This window comes from Neovison vison, chromosome 9 (assembly GCF_020171115.1).
Source record: "Neovison vison isolate M4711 chromosome 9, ASM_NN_V1, whole genome shotgun sequence".
Classification (NCBI taxonomy): domain Eukaryota; kingdom Metazoa; phylum Chordata; class Mammalia; order Carnivora; family Mustelidae; genus Neogale; species Neogale vison.
In genome coordinates, this window is record NC_058099.1 from 73,626,786 (window position 1) to 73,642,936 (window position 16,151).

General features: G+C 43.0%; 1 protein-coding gene and 1 long non-coding RNA gene across 9 annotated transcripts in view; one reads left to right on the forward strand and one right to left on the reverse strand.

The window, feature by feature from the left end:
- LOC122917633 (aminopeptidase O (putative)) overlaps nucleotides 1-16,151 on the reverse strand; it is a 336,369-nt gene that overhangs the window by 230,775 nt on the left and 89,443 nt on the right. The gene's annotated exons all lie outside the window — the stretch shown is intronic.
- On the forward strand, nucleotides 13,952-15,618 carry LOC122917634. The gene is made up of 3 exons (XR_006386421.1): nucleotides 13,952-14,336; nucleotides 14,527-14,608; nucleotides 15,372-15,618. It is a non-coding gene; the product is annotated as an uncharacterized LOC122917634 (long non-coding RNA).

Consider the following 16,151-nt stretch of genomic DNA (forward strand, 5'->3'; position numbering starts at 1 on the left):
ATGCACCATTATCAGTGCTGACCTATCATCCTGGGGACTCATGCCATTCTTCCTGCCATGCTAGGATGCTCTTCCTACCATCCTTAAAACATCATCTATCCTTCCTCATCCACGAAGCATTCTTGGATAATTGTATATGTCAAAGATCTCTTTCTTCTCTCAGTCTAGAGCTCTCATTATACTTAAATACATGCCACTATCATACCCTTTAATCCTTAAATGTGATTCAATATTCATTCAACAAAGAGCTACTGAGGCTCTACAGTGACAAGGCATGGCAGTAAGCACTGAGATTAGAGAAATGAAAATATAGGGTCATTGCCCAGAGACTTAGAGACTATTAAGGAAAGAATCATGTAAATAGACAAAAATAATTCAATATATATTTTCTTAGATGATTCACTATAACATGTTGTAACGGTTTCATGATATACATCTTGTATCCCTCAAATAATTGCAATATAGCTCTAAAAGAACTCTTTTTTAAAACGAAACCACAATACTATTATTATATCTTAAATGTTATAATAATTCTTCAATATAATCAACTATCTAGTATTAAAATTTCCTTGATTTTCTCATAAATGCTTATCTATAGTTATTTTGTCCACAATGAAATCTAAATAAGGCTCATAATTAGAATTGGTTGGTATTTCTCTAAATTTCTTTTAGATTCCAATGCTCCTCCTTCCTTGCAATTTATTTGCAAAAGACAGGGTTCTGGTCTATAAGATTGCCCGGATTTTGCTCATTATATGCCTGTAGAGTCATTTAACTTGTTTCTCTGTCCTCTGTATTTCCTGTAAATTGATAATCAGCTCCAGAGGCTGGATCAGATTCAGGCTGTTTGGTTTTAGTTGGCCAAGAAAATTTCAACAGAGATGAGCTGTGTACCCCGCCCCCCAACCTCTGGTAGATACAAACGATCGTTGCCTAGATCCATTAATTAACTAGGGGCTGCAAAATGCTAATACTCCATTCTATCATCACTTCTTAATTTATTAGCTGGGATTCTTCTATAAAGAGAGACTCCCCTTCTTAACAATTTGATTACACTGTGAGACAGTGTACACAGGAAAGACAGGATAAATGCTTGACTCTTTCTCTTTATCTGTTTTCAAAATAATGAATTCATTCTCTGGCACCATTAGAAGGTGAGCAATTATGTAAGTTTATTTTTATTATTATTAACTCATGGATTTAAACATGTTTGATGTATTTTAAACCATTGCAGTTACTATCCTATTGATAGTCACACTACCCCAGTGGAAAACCTCTTATTTTAAAAAAATTTTTTAAAGATTTTATTTATTTATTTGACATGCAGAGAGAGATCACAAGTAGGCAGAGCAGCAAGCAGAGAGAGAGGGGGAAGCAGGTTCCTCACTGAGCAGAGAGCCTGACGCAGGACTCGATCCCAGGACTCCGAGATCATGACCTGAGCCAAAGGCAGAGGCTTAACCCACTGAGCCACCCAGGCGCCCATGAGGATGTTGGGGTGGCTGAGCCTCCGAGCCCAGCCAGGAAACCTCTTTAGTTTGGTTCTTGAGTGCTCTGCTTGTGGCTCCAGCAAACTTTGACAGTTTCTTTGTTTTCTAGTATGACCAAAAAGAAAACAAAAACAAAAACAACAAAAAAACCTCCAGCACAATGGTGCAATTTCTGCGCCAGATTTGGAAACAATCATTTCTTTACAGATTCCTAGTTCCTTTTAGTCAGAAATGGTATTTAGAAACCACAAAACTGTGCTAGAGATGCATTGCTACACTATCCCTCAGCCTTTCAGTTGACACAAACAGGAGATAGTTTTTCTCAGGATGAACTACATGATGTCAAATTCATGATTACAGAGTTTTTACTTAATTTCATCAATTTTACATCTGGATCTTCTTTCTTCCACAGCTTAAATCTTTGTCCCCCCAAATCCCAGCCTAATTACTCATTTGCTTTATTTTAAAATAGACAAAACCTCATATTAATAATAGCATCACTACCACTGATGTTATGATAGACCACAGTAATTCCACTGGAAGTAGGCAATCAAATTACTGTACTTTGAAACACTTGGAATAGTTACTGTATATAGTGAGGCTGCCAATCTGAAACACAGTTAAGTCCATTTGTTTTGTTTTGCTTTTAATTTTTAGGGATTGCTTAAAAAAATACCTAGTTTATAATCATGTTGAACATTTTCTTGGTTCCAAAGGCAAATCTACAACACAAGGTATAGTTAAAAGGAGTGTAGCTCCGATCTCTGTCTCTGTCACCCTATTCTCTTCCACTCTAGGTAATCACCTTAAAAAGTTTTCTCATTTCTATTTCCATTGTTTTTGTTAAATACCAAAGGAACTGATGTTTACTATCAATTTAACAATTCATACTACACACATTTTCTCCACCTCACTCTTTTCACGTAACAATACATCCTAAAGAATACACGGCCTTAGAGACAGTGTGCACTTCTTTTTACAGCTACATAGAGCTCCATTACGTGAATGAAACTATAGTTTCTCCAAATCAGCCCCAACTGATGGACATTTGGGCTATTTCCAGTCTCTTGCTGTGCTAACAAATAACCTTATACATGAGTATTTTCCTGTGTTTGCCAATGTTTCTTTAGGATAGGATCTTAGAAGCTGGACTGTCGAATAAAAGAACAACCTAATTTTGTTAGATATGTAAATTTCCCTCCATGGAGGTTAAAAACTGTTTTGCATTTCTCTGAGCAATGTAAATTGCCTATTTCCCTGCAGCTCCATCAACAAAGTATGTTGTCAGACTCTCGGATCTTTGCCATTCTGATAGATAAGAAATGATAGTGGTTTTAATTTACATTTCTCCTATGATGAACAAAACTGAACATCTTCTCATAGGTTTAAGAGATATTTGCCTTTCTTTTCTGTGAACTGTTTGTATCTGTAGTTCAGTTTTCTATATGGTTATTGGGGGTTTTTTTCCTCTTTCATTTTTAGAAACTCATTATTTATTTGTCTATGGCATAAAGTGCAGATATTTTTTCCCAGTGAGTCATTTGTCTTGCTTATTTTTTTTTACATGCAGAAAGTATTTTGTTTTCATGTGCCCTAATTTATCAAACTTTCATTTTCTTGGGTCTAGATTTTGAATCCAGAAGTTTTCTTCAGTTTGAGGCTAAACTAGGAACTTACTCATATTTTCTTCTAGAACTTAACATAATAATTTTAATGATCTTCACCTTGGCCCTGTCAGTCCCTTTAAGTATACAGAAAAAGTCTTAGGTCCAGTCAATTAACGTGCTGAAAGTAGCTCATTTCCCATCTTATTTATTTATTTGTTTGTTTGTTTTTAAAGATTTTATTTATTTATTTGACAGACAGAGATCACAAGTAGGCAGAGAGGCAGGCAGAGAGAGAGGAAGGGAAGCAGGCTCTCTGCTCAGCAGGGAGCCTGATGGGGGGCTTGATCCCAGGACCCTGGGGTCATGACCTGAGCAGAAGGCAGAGGCTTTAACCCACTGAGCCAACCAGGCGCCCCTCATTTCCCATTTTAAAAGTCAAACATCAGGGGCACCTGGGTGGCTCAGTGGGTTAAAGCCTCTGCCTTAGGCTCAGGTCATGACCTCAGGGTCCTGGGATGGAGTCCCACATCTGCTCAGCGGGAGGCCTGTTTCCGCCCCTCTCTCTGCCTGCCTCTCTGCCTACTTGTGATCTCTCTCTCTGTCAAATAAATAAATAAAATCTTTAAAAAAAAAAAAAAGAAAAAGTCAAACATCAGATGCAGTTCATGTAGTCACTCTGTATGCTGTTCTTGCACACACATGAACCCCTGGATGGTACAGGCAAAGCAGATAGACAAGCATGTGAATGCATCGTCGTGTTTCTCCTTTCCAGAACTCCCCTGTGCCATCTGCAGTCATAATGTCAGGTGAGAGCCAACCCACCAACCGCCTCAAATGCCCAGAGGGAGCTAGAGTCAAGTAATTTTGTTCCCTCTCTATTCAGAGGACAAGCAGCAAAGGAAATCTAGGCTCAAGGGAATAATGGATACTACCTAGGGCCAGCTGGCACCTGCCACGTGGCCAGGGCGAGTCAGGGTTACTCGCACAGTCATTTTGTGGGTGTTCTTTTTGAGAAAGAAAGAAGAATTTTGGTTGCAAGAGCAGCTGCAGTCAGCTGCTCAGGGAAACTCTGCCCAATGCCCTGGCATCATGGGCATGGCCTATTTTGTGAAGCGCATCCAATTTAGCAATGGGGAACAATTTCTAACATCCCTTTCCAGACATATATCATGTTTCCCATCTAAAACATTTCTTCCTCAATAGGCTTCTGGAAGAATGACTTCCACAACTGCAGTCTGGTATGTGGTTAGACAATGGCCTCACTTCTTTGGATTTCAAAATAAGACCACAGAAGAGGTCTGATTTTTGTAATGTTAAAAAATATAAATCAGTGTTGTTCAGATATTTCATAATTATCCCAGAGGAAACAATAACCAGGCCTACCTGGCTTTTAATATAAAGCAGTCTATCTTAGTTATACAAGAATCACATACGTAGAAAATCACTCCATTTGCCCTCTTAACAAGCATTCTAGGTAATCCTCGGGCAGATTTCCTCATTTCCCAGTTTTCCTTGGGGAAAACAAGATTAAATAAAACAAAAACAAATGCTGTTGAAGAGTCTAAATCCTCAGAAAGTCAATCTTAACACCGAATTTCTTAAATTGCTTTTGTTGTCTCCAGGTTCTGAAACACTCTGAAACCAATGGCTGTTGGGTTGACACTTGTGTCCTTGGCATTTATCACAATGCCTGGCATGCAATATGGGTATCATGCATGTTTGCTGAAGTAAGGAATAAAAATCTGGGGCAAATGGGTATCTACATGCAAAGGATGACATTCTCATGCCACACACAGAACTCAACTCAGAGGGGATTAAGGACCTAAAGGCTAAAGCCATCAAACTATTAGAAAACATAGGTGCACATCTTCATGATCTTGGATTAGGCAACAGTCTCTCAGATACGACACCGAAGGAGCAAGCAACCAAAGAAGAAACAGATAAACTGGGCTTCATCCAAACAAAATGTTTTTGCTTCAAAGGACACTATCAAGAAAGCTGAGAAGACTCACACAGTAAGAGGAATACACATCTATCATCTGCTTCCATGCTTCCTATAAAAAAGATCCCTCAGCATCAAGCCCCAAACCATGGCTCTCCATCCCTTCTTTGCTTACTTTCTGTCTTCTCTTCTTTTTTTTCTCTTTTGGTTCCCACTCTGTTTCTCCTTTTCCTTATTCTGCGTCTAGGGAATATAATTTATATTTTTATTTATGTAAATGGGATTCTGGGTTTTTTTGTTCTGTTTTGTTTTCAAACATCACCAGGGAATTTACTTGAGGGTTAAAGAGCCTGGGTACCACAGAGTCTTTGCTATACTACAGGTCGCCTGCTTCTGTATACTTACCCAAGGCTTACGAACAGACACACACAAAGTAGGCCTTTGATCCTCAAAACGTAGGGATCCCACTGGGATGAGGATAAATATTTATCTCTATTTGCTTTTTTTCTGTTGGGGCCTGGTTTCTGGCTTGCTCAATGTCCTATTTGGCCAAAGACCAGCCAGGTCAGGAAAAGATCACTCCACAGTTCCAGCCTTGAAAACATGCGGGAAGAGCCTCCAAACAGTTCCCATATGAATTTTAACAGGGTCATCCAAGTACACTATTGAGTGTAAGGAAATATGTAGGGAGAAAGGACATTCTCTGCACTCATGCTAAGTTAGAGCAGAAAACCAAATAAAGAATATTCTCTTATAAATTTCTTCCCATACCCTTACCTAAGTAAAGACAAGAAACCTTCCAGGAATGTTCTAGGAGGACTGAAAAGCTCAGTGGCCACCGTAGAGGAAGAAGTAAAAAGCATCTGAGGTCACAAAGACCATGATTTTAAAATCCTAGTTTTGTTACCTCTGAGGCAAGCCTCACTTTCCTAAATTGTAGAACAAAAATAATAAAAACCTGCCTTACAGAGGTGTTGAGAGGATTTACAGACATCATATACGTAAAGCTCGGGGCACAGTTTCTGGGACATACCAGCAATTCAACTTTGGCAAAAACATCAGGTATGTCCCACAATGTCTCTACTAACAGCTCTAGGGTTCTAGAGCTTCAGGTGAGCACCATGTTCCTTGGTCCTAAACTGGAAGCCATAGAAAAGAAGACAGGCTGTTCTCCGGCTCTCAAACGGAGACCTGCCTCTTAAAAAGGGCAGGTACCCACCACTCCTGCAAACCATACCAGTTCAGTGGAAGGCAAGATCTATCAAAAGCCGATTGTTAGCTCCACTGGCATACTGTGTGTTGCACAACAAGCAGATTCCTAAAGCTGCTGCTTCTGTGAAGATGTGGAATGGCTTTTGCAAAGAGCTTGGGCAGGCAGAAGTTTGTAACCCCCTAGGGCTGCCATCACCACCCTCACCAGCCAGCACCGCTATGACTTCCTCCACTTGCACAGTGGGTGCCGCCATGATCACCACTGCGGCTACCCCCACCTCCACCAGCTACATCAACACCATCACCAGGACTACGAATACCTTTTCGCCTCCCCCATCCCAATCACCACTACCATCAGTATCACTACATGGCCTCAATCAAAACCCTAGCTGCTAGAGAAGGAACAGCTGAAGGTACACCTGCTTTATCTGAAGCCTTAAAGAAGGTTCTAGTTGGAGACCTTCTGGATCACAGGTGCAAACAGTGTCACACCCGTCCCTTAGCAGGTACAAAAATGGCCTCACCAAAATCTCCTTGAGGCAGCAACTGCCACTGGGCTGAAGGGAGAGAGACTCCTGGAGAGGCCAACTCCCTCTTCTCCTTCCCTACTCTTGTGAGACTCAGAGCAAGAGCTTCGAGAAGTTTCTAAGCCTCCCAGATGGGTGTCTAACATGGCTTTGTCCCTGGGCTGCTCACTGTGTCCCAACGTGCTAGTTGGGACAGAAGGCTAGGGCTGGGTGGGATAAATGAGTAGCCGTGGCCTCATCACCAGAAGGGCTGGCCATATTTCCATCTGCCAGGAAGAGGCTGCTCTGTGCTCCTTGGCCAGGAGTTCTGTTACAATGACTTGAAGCTCACTGACAAACAGCTTTGCCAGTATTCCTATGGGAGGTTCATGTCTTGGAAGAACAAGGCGGGCATTTACTAGTGCCCTGCCTGTCGCCATGAGGAACACTGAAACAATATCCTTTTAAAATAGCTTTCACAGAGATTTTGCTGTATTTTCCTTCGAAGGCGTAACAAATATCTAAGAACCCTGCCCATATTTTTAAAAAATGGGTCACATGTTTTTGCTTTAAAAAAAAAAAAAAAAAAAAAGCTATTTTTACTTCCTTGTATCCTTGTAACAGTTACAAGCAGGTAAACTGAGTTGTTAATTATCCTTTGTAAAAGATTTTTTCAAAAGTAAAGGTTATTCCTAGGCTGACAAGGAATATGCCAGGTCTGTAGCTAGAAGCAAATTTTTATAGCTGGTTATAAACCCCTGAAATATGAGTTTATACTGGAAAAGCTGAAGCAACCTTAACTCTAAGCACGCCGATGGGCGCCACTTTAATTACAGCCCCAGAATGGAATAAAACACAGTCTCTCTTCTACAGTAGCATCACAAAGAACCCCATTAACTCTCCAATTACTAAATGAGGAAACAACATTCTCTAGAACCCAAGCCAAGGAAAAAAGAACAGTGCATGTTCCAACATAAAACCTTAAAACTGGGCTTCAAAGTTACAATCTAAAATAAGGAGGCGCTCCCCTGCACGGGTAATGTTTACTTCGCTTATTTAAAATAAGTGAGTGTCTTTGCCAAGGCTCACATAAGACTATTTGTTTAACAAATAAAGATGTGTGTTTCCTGGAGTGTTTCTAATTGGGGTTTGAGATCCCACCTCCTAAGAAATTCTGGGCTTGGATACCTCCCGGCACTCACGCACTTACGATGCCTTTGACCATGTGGGTATCCCCTATCGAGAGGAGAGGAGGGTCTGGTGCTCATCAGGAAGCGTGCACATGGCAAAATCTACAGAGCAAATGGTTTGTGTCCCACCAACGCATCCATCACGCTTTCAACAGGGAAGAAAACTGGGGAAGGTCAAAACGATATCCAGTAGGATTTGTAAATTGAGCTATTCAGTAGGCAAGCAAACTTTAAAAATAGCAAGTTGGGGGAGGCAAATTTCCCCTCACCTCCTCCCTTCTCCCTCTCACTCCTGCCTCGCCAATCTGCCCTGCTGCCCCTGCCTGTCTTTGCAACAGCAGTGGAGCAGCCCTGTTTTCAAAGCGATGCTAACATCTTGGGAAATGCCAGGGCAAAATCAAAGATTCTTTGGTTGGGCGTGTAACAGAAAACTTGAAGTTGTTCCTGTTAAATAAAAACAGCCATGTTAATTTTGGTGCCATTGAAAACACAGGAAAATGCTGTTGCCAAATGGAAAGGGGGAAAAAAAGAGCTTACCAAATGGGAAGCAGTTGTATTTTCAAGACTTGAGAAGGGTACATTGCGAAAACTCGAGAGCAAAACCGAAAGTGGGAAAAGAAATGTAAAAGAATGGTTGTTTCTTTCATTCTTGTCCTCCGTCAAGGTGAAGGAATGCATCACCAATTCCCTCAAGGAGACAGGGAACTCAAGTGTCTGGGGTTCACTGCCTTGCTCTGTAAATAATGAAACATTTTTCTTGCTGGGGCGCTAAAGCTCCCCATCCCACCCTTCTGCAAATGCTCTCAATAACACTCCCATGGTTCACAGACTCGCTGAGCTACACGGCAACCAGAAAAAAATATTCTGTACTCAAAATCCTGTTTTGAGCTGAATTTGACAAATGGCTGGAGGAGCATCACCGTAGAGGCAGAAATAATTTATTTTCTGGTTCCACCTGAAAGTTAGCAACTATTCCCAGCAGTGTATCCAAGTACTTCTGAGTTTTTTAAATGCACTGGATGCCAAACTACACTTGCAATGATGGGTATAATTGCAAGCAACTCGCAGGAGACCATCCTTGGCTGGTTTTAACATCTTTGAGCAAGAACCAGAAAAGGAGAGAAGGAAAGGAAAGCTAAAGACCAAAGACTCTTGAAATCCTTGTTTTAGGAGCGTGGGATTCTGCAACATTGCTTTGCTGGGTGTTTTGTTTTAACTCATTTGAGAGAGAGAGAACGAGAGAGCAGGAGCTTGAACAGGGGGGCGGGCAGAGGAAGAGGGAGAAAAGCAGACTCTCCGATGAGCCAGAGCCCCACCCAGGGCTCAGTCGCACGACCCTGAGATCATGACCTGAGCGGAAATCAAGAGTTGGAGGCTTCGATGGACTGAGCCACCCAGGCGCCCCTGCTGTTGTTGTTGCTGCGATTCCAAAAAAATGTGTCGTGGGAGAACTTTACTTTAACTGTAATTTGGAAGACAACTGGAATGGTGATTCCTGTCTTACCATCTCTTTCTTAAACTGGTGTCCAGACACTGGGGAAATCACAAATTACCTTCATCCCTGTAGCTATTCCTACATGCATTCTTTCCCTCACTTTTTAAATAATTAGTAAATAATCTGAATGTCATCTACACGCCTGGTACTATGTAGCATGCTGGGTTACAACTCAATGTCAGGTGAGTTTTTAATTTATTTTTTAAAATTTATTTTATATACATATTTATGCATTTATATTTATATTATTTTATTTTATTATTTATTATTTATTTTTTTATTCCAAAGGCATGGCTTGCACAAACTGACATCTTGGCAGTGTCCCGGATTCTCCATGAGAGCCATGAGCATGCAATAACCCCGGGCCCTGAAACAAAATCCAAGTTAGATTTCCCCAGTTCTGAAGTTACTGTGACATTCTCCAAATCTGAATAAATAGACAATACCTAAAAATTCACCGCCACTGGGCAGCCAACACTGTGGCTCACTCCAACCTCCTTCCATTCTGTCTACCATGGAAACCCAGGGAAGGACCAAGGGAAGTGTCGGGGATGACATCAGGGTGGGCACTGGACACCCAAGATTCCCACAGGGAGTCGGGGTTGGGCTTACCAGGTAAGACATCATTAGATCCTCCAGGGCATTGAGCTAAGAGGGCTAACAGTTTCTCGAAGGGCTTGAATTTGAATTCGAGGAGAATCAAAGAACTTAGAAAAGCGGTTAAATAAAATGAATTTCCAGGAACACATGCAGACCAGTCTGAAGTAAGGAATAACTAACTGTGTGTTAGTAAGTAGCAAAAGGGAGCTGTAATAGTCCTTAAATGGAAAATGAGTCAGTGGTCCAGCACGGTTATGAAATACAAGATCTTGGAATTGGTGAATGAAATCATGGCACCAGGGAGACGTGGTTCAGGCTAGGGGCTCCATAGTCAGAGACCCGGCCTGAGTTTCAGCTATGTCACTTGGGAGATTGAGCAAGATACGATTACTCTTTTCAGCTTCCTCATCTACAAAATACCAGTAATGTTCGCCTCCACCCTATGGCCGCTATAGGGTTTACAAGGGACAACCCATGGAGTGTCCCAGCCCAGGGCTGGGCCTAGAATGAAGTGCTCCATAAATGAAGCCTCTAGTCATCCAGGACATACACTTTGTAGCTTCCTGCTTTGGACTTCTGCTTTGGACTTTTCCATTTCTGGACAATGAAGAGGATTACAAAGTGATCCGGAAGAAGCAAGTGACATGATTAAAGAAAAGGCCAACAGAAACCACAAAAAGAGCTCAAAACTGTTGGGACTATCTAGCCTGGAAAAGGAAAAGCTGGAAGGTTTAGCAACAGAGCAAATAAGCAAGAAAGCACCCCATTCTTCAGCATGAGGTGACCAGCTCTTTGTTGCTGGAGTGGGGCCATGGGAGAAGGTATGTTGCTGCAGCAAGAGGAGCAAGAGTTAGCCATAAAAAAGGACTTCCTTATAATTTTCTTTTTATGAAGAGGCATTTCCCTTGGCCTTAGAGTCTGAAAAGCACAAGTCTATTTTCCATCAGATCAGGCATCCATTCGAAAGCACAGGAAAAACGACCTTCCAGTTGCTGCTTCAGCTTCTAACAAGATCACCACATCCTTAAAGGGGTTCAGGGGTCTTGTCAGGTAGGGGAAGTGACACAAATAACCAGCAGTTCCCCTCATGGCACTCCCTGAACCTCTGAGCCCTTCTGCGATAGTTTTCTTTGTTCCCCCTAAGTGATGACTGTCCTGCCAAACCGGGATCACTGTATTTTGTGTGTGTATCTCTGGTAATTCCGTACCAGGGAGGTCAACAGACTGATGCTTGTCTGTGTGTGTGTGTGTGGTTGCAAACACACAGGGCCAAGGCCTACAGCTTCTATAAATTTTGTATCCACTAAAATGGTTACCCTTTAGAGATTAAAAAAAATATATTTACTATGCTGATAAAGAACATTTTCTGAATTTGTTCTTTAGTGTCATGCCTTATTAAAGCTGAGATAAATCACGTCCCCTGCTTACCTCCCATTGATGTCACCGAAAAATAAATTTGATTATTGTAGCCAACATGAAACCATAATGGGGTAGCAGCCTAGGCTCTGCTTACTGTTTAAAATTGAGTTTTGGGTGATATGCTCTAGAATTATGTGGGGGGTGGCACATGGACATTCATCTGAACTTTAAAAAAAAAAATGTTTTCAGTAACTCTGCCACAATCCAACCCATTCCTTGAGAAGACTGGAAATTCGGTCACGTTTGGTTGTTTCCATATCCCACTACTTCCCACCTCCCTTTCTGGCATTTCATTCCACTTTTTCTGTTTTCAGATCATGCCTGGCCTTCTGCCCAAGTCTGAAGATTAAAACCATTAAAAATCTCTGTCTTCTCAACATCCTCCTATTTAAAAAAAGACACGGCATTAGCTCTCCCCCTTCACTTTTTTTCTCTACACGGGTTAAAGAATATTTTCCCTTTTCCTCTTTCAAACTTTCTGATTTGAAACCTGCACAACAGCATTATTTTGTAAGACTGGTTGCTGACCTTTTGGCCTGGGCTCAGCCCAGCCTCTTGCCTCCCCACCTCCAAGTCTCCGGAGTAAACACTCGGCTGCGGGTCCCTCCACCAGCTACAACCGCTCACTCAACACCACGGCGCAACCCAAATAAATAAAACCAACAGCCCAAACCATATCAATAATATTTAGTTCTTTCTCTTAACCAGAAAAATAAATGGCATTTCTTAATGCTATTTAAAAATGTCAAATACGTACATTCATTTGGAAAAAAGAGGCTCTCTCTAAATTTCTGAAGTTACTGAGAACAGGAAGAACACAACCTCACAATTGCTGAAATTAAGAAATCTGAAGAACAATATCATTACCAAACCCCGAGAAGAGGATCATCCATTGTGACTTTGGCAAGACTGAAATCTAAGTGATCAAGAGCCTCACAACAAAATGTTCGGTTTGGGGTAAAGACTGACTACTCTTATTTCTATCCCCGCTTTTCAGCACGGTGGTTCCTCCACGCTGTGGTGAGCCTACAAAAGGGCTGATATTCGACTGCTTCTGAAATTTCTCCAAACAGAGAAGTCCTGGGGCTCCCCTGCAGTTATAGCACTAGTGGGGGATAAGCAAGAGGCATGCACCTCCCTAACTCCCATGACCTGGCAGGTATATTAAGAGAAGTTTTGTGCATTTATGGACTCAAGATGCACAAAGCCCTCCATGCAGTATTGTTGCCAACAGTAAAGCACTGGGCGAAAAAACTCAAAGACCCATATTTTGGAAAAATAAACAGAGAACATCCTCAGAACAGAACACCATGCCACTAAATCAAAAAGAAAGGGGGTGGGGGAGAGAGAAAGAGAAAGAGAATTCACTAAGACTTAGTAAAAAGAAGCTCAGGCTGTAATGTTACGTGATGAAAGACACAGAGTAAACAGCGTGTGTGCTCTGCCTCCTTTTGTGTAAGAAAAGGGAGGAGGAGTAAAATCTATATAGTTTTATGAGATACTTATTATTACATTTGCATGAGGAGACATAGGAAGTTATATAAAAAGCTAATAAAAGTACCTAAGGAATGAAGAATAAGGTAGATGGGAACAGAGGTAAGGAACAAAAATAGGAAAACAATTTCACTAAAGAAACTTACAATTCAAAGGCCCTTTAAGGTTGATTGCTCTGCCCAAGTGTCTCGAGTCAATCCCATTCTGGCCTACAGGAGCATCTCAACCAACACAGGTGTGTACTATTTACAACACCCTATGTGTGCTTCTGGGAGAGGGCCCTTGGGAAGGCAGCCTGAGCAGGGCTGGCGTTCAAATCAGAGCGGAGCAGGACGTCACCCTGCCCCCCACTCCCCCGTCACGGCTCGTGCCCCTCCATCCTGGCCTTCTTCCTGATGCGGAGCCTGTCTGGCTCCATTCGGAAGCGGCAGGTGTGGTGACACAGGGTTTCTCTGGAAGCTTCCATCAGCCAGTCCTTTTTTTTTTTTTTAAGATTTTTATTTATTTATTTGATAGACAGAGAAAGATCACAAGTAGGCAGAGAGACAGGTAGAGAGAGAAGGGGAAGCAGCCTCCCCGCTGAGCAGAGAAGCCCGATGTGGGGCTCAATCCCAGGACCCTGAGATCATGACCTGAGCTGAGGCAGAGGCTTAAACCACTGAGCCACCCAGGCGCCCCTCACCCAGTCCTTTTAAGCACAGGTCAGACAATGTCTCTGAAACCACCAAGAACAGATCAGACACAGCTGCCTCAGGAAGGGACAGGGCTCCATCTCTGACCCATACATGACAGGGTAGGAGGTCAAGGTCACAGACACAGAGTTCTGGGGGGGCTTGGACAGTCCAGGTGGTATCCCAAATCCCCAGATGACTAGGAACTCTTTTACATGTAGAAAATGAACTAAAAAAGGCATCTGACATGAACCAAAGATGTCCAGTAGTTTTACTCTGCTGCCTTCTTTAATTTTTTAACGGAGGAGGTGGGGGGGGGTGGAAAAGTTCGTATGTAAACTACTAAAGTTCAAGCTACATCCTTAAAGGAAGAGCCAATAGGAATGTAGGTGCTACTCTAAAATGCTCCTTCACCGAATTGAGAAATTCCATTTGTACAGTCTGAGTAATCTGGACTCAGTGACTTTTCGTAACAAACCATTCATGTTTTCATGCTACCATAGTAACCTGTCATACCTATTTTTATTTTCTCCCTGGAGCTATTATTTCAGAGAATCTTGGACATTCTGGGTTGGTAGGGACCTCAGAGTTTGTGACCCACGCTAATAAACAGCCAATCTCGGGTGGTTCTGGACTCACAAAACTACCACATTTCTCCAAGCCTGCTGAAGCAAGAGACTAGTATCTGCCAAGAGCCTACGATGTAGCTGGTATGTTTCACATGATTATATCTAATGCAAACATGAGTCTCGGTGGTGAGCGGTCCTAGAGATTTTCACAAATGAGTAACTGGGCTGAGTTTTCACAAGTCCATGGCACAGCTACACAACACCCAGTCTTTCTCACTCTGAAACCTGTGTCTCTTCCTATCATCTCACATGGCATCCCGACCGGAGGAAGGACTGATAGAGGCTCTGAAAAGCGGCCACCGCACGATGGTTCAAAAGGCTAACCAAGGAGGAAAAAACCAAAGGAAAGGATAGTAAGTGCACTCCACTGGCTGGGGCTTGCCCTTGCTTCGCTCACAACCCATGCATGCTGGGGTCTACATGTTTCTACTCCTCAGCTCCAGCAAACAATCCGTCATTAGAATCCACTTGCCCTATGCCTCTAAGGCCAAGAGTCAGAAGCCTCGACCCTGATCCTGGCTGTCAGCACCTGCTGAGACTCATCACCCAACAAGATAAACTAGGGGGCTGAACAAAAAGCAGAGCTTGCCCTGCCTGGGTGATGGAAAATCACGGCAGGGCCTAGGTGGAGAGCCTCTCTAGGCAGGAGGGATTCCACAGGGAGAGCCAAGGCTGGGCTGGGCTGGACTTGAAGGAAGCTGGGCCATGGCCGGGCTGAGAGCTTGTCTGGGAGGTTCAGGTAAGGGAGAACATACATGAAGATCATCTAAGCTGTGAAGAGTCGCACACAGGTCACATCACCACTAATGAACTGGGAGGAAAAGGATCCTGAGAAGCTCAAAGCCACTATTCTCTTCCCTTTTTTTTTTTTTTAAGACTTTATTTATTTACTTGACAGAGAGAGAGAGAGACAGAGAGAGAGAGGGAACAAAAGCAGGAGGAGCGAGAGAGGGAGAAGCAGGCCTCCTGCTGAGCGGGGAGCCTGAGGTAGGGCTTGAGCCCAGGGCTCTGCGGTCATGACTGAAGCCAAAGGCAGGTGCTTAACGACTGAGCCACCCAGGCGCCCCATGACTCCTTTTTCCAATCCTAGGTCTAATGCTGCTTTTGTTTGTACAGGTGAAAAAGAAGGAGCCCTTGTACATTTGTCAGGACCCTGGATTTTAATGACAGAAACCCAACTCAACCAACTTGGACCAAGCAAAGCCCTGTGTGAAGGTTCACAGACCCATGGGAAGAGCAGGGGACGTGAATGCCATGCCTCACCCATATTTCTGCTTCTCTTCCATTCTCAGAGACCCAGTCCAGTCTCCCACACCACAAACTCCTCAGCCTCTTCTACCCCTCATTCCCAACTGGGACTTGTGCCAATCTCAAGTAACAGGGTCCTGGTACACAGGTGCCCCTGTGGCAGTGTGTGGGAAGGGTGCATGGCATGCGTCCCCAGGAGGGAGACGGTGTGATGCACTGCCATGGCCTGGGAAGGTTCCAGAGGTCTGAGGAGGACAGGCTGACAAGCACTGGTCTCCTCTTGGATCCAGAGTCAGATCTCGGTTGAGACTCCCTCCCCTGCTTCCTCCCGCCACCTCTGTGAACACAGGCACACGCGGCAATGTAGGTTAAGTCGCTAGATCTGGGCCTATTTTTTTCAAACCTTGAAGGAAGTCTTACAAGAGTGATAAGATATACATTTGGTCACAAGAACAAGCACCTTCTCTGTCATCTCTTCTTTTAGAAATACAGAACAGACTTCCTTCAGCAACTTGGGGCCTCAGACATGGATGCCGAGGAAGAGGCACTGCCTGTAAATCCCTCATCTGTATCCTCGAATAACTTGAAAGTAAAGAGCCATCATCTCTATTCTCGAAGAACTTGAACTATCCTGGCACTGGCTGAACC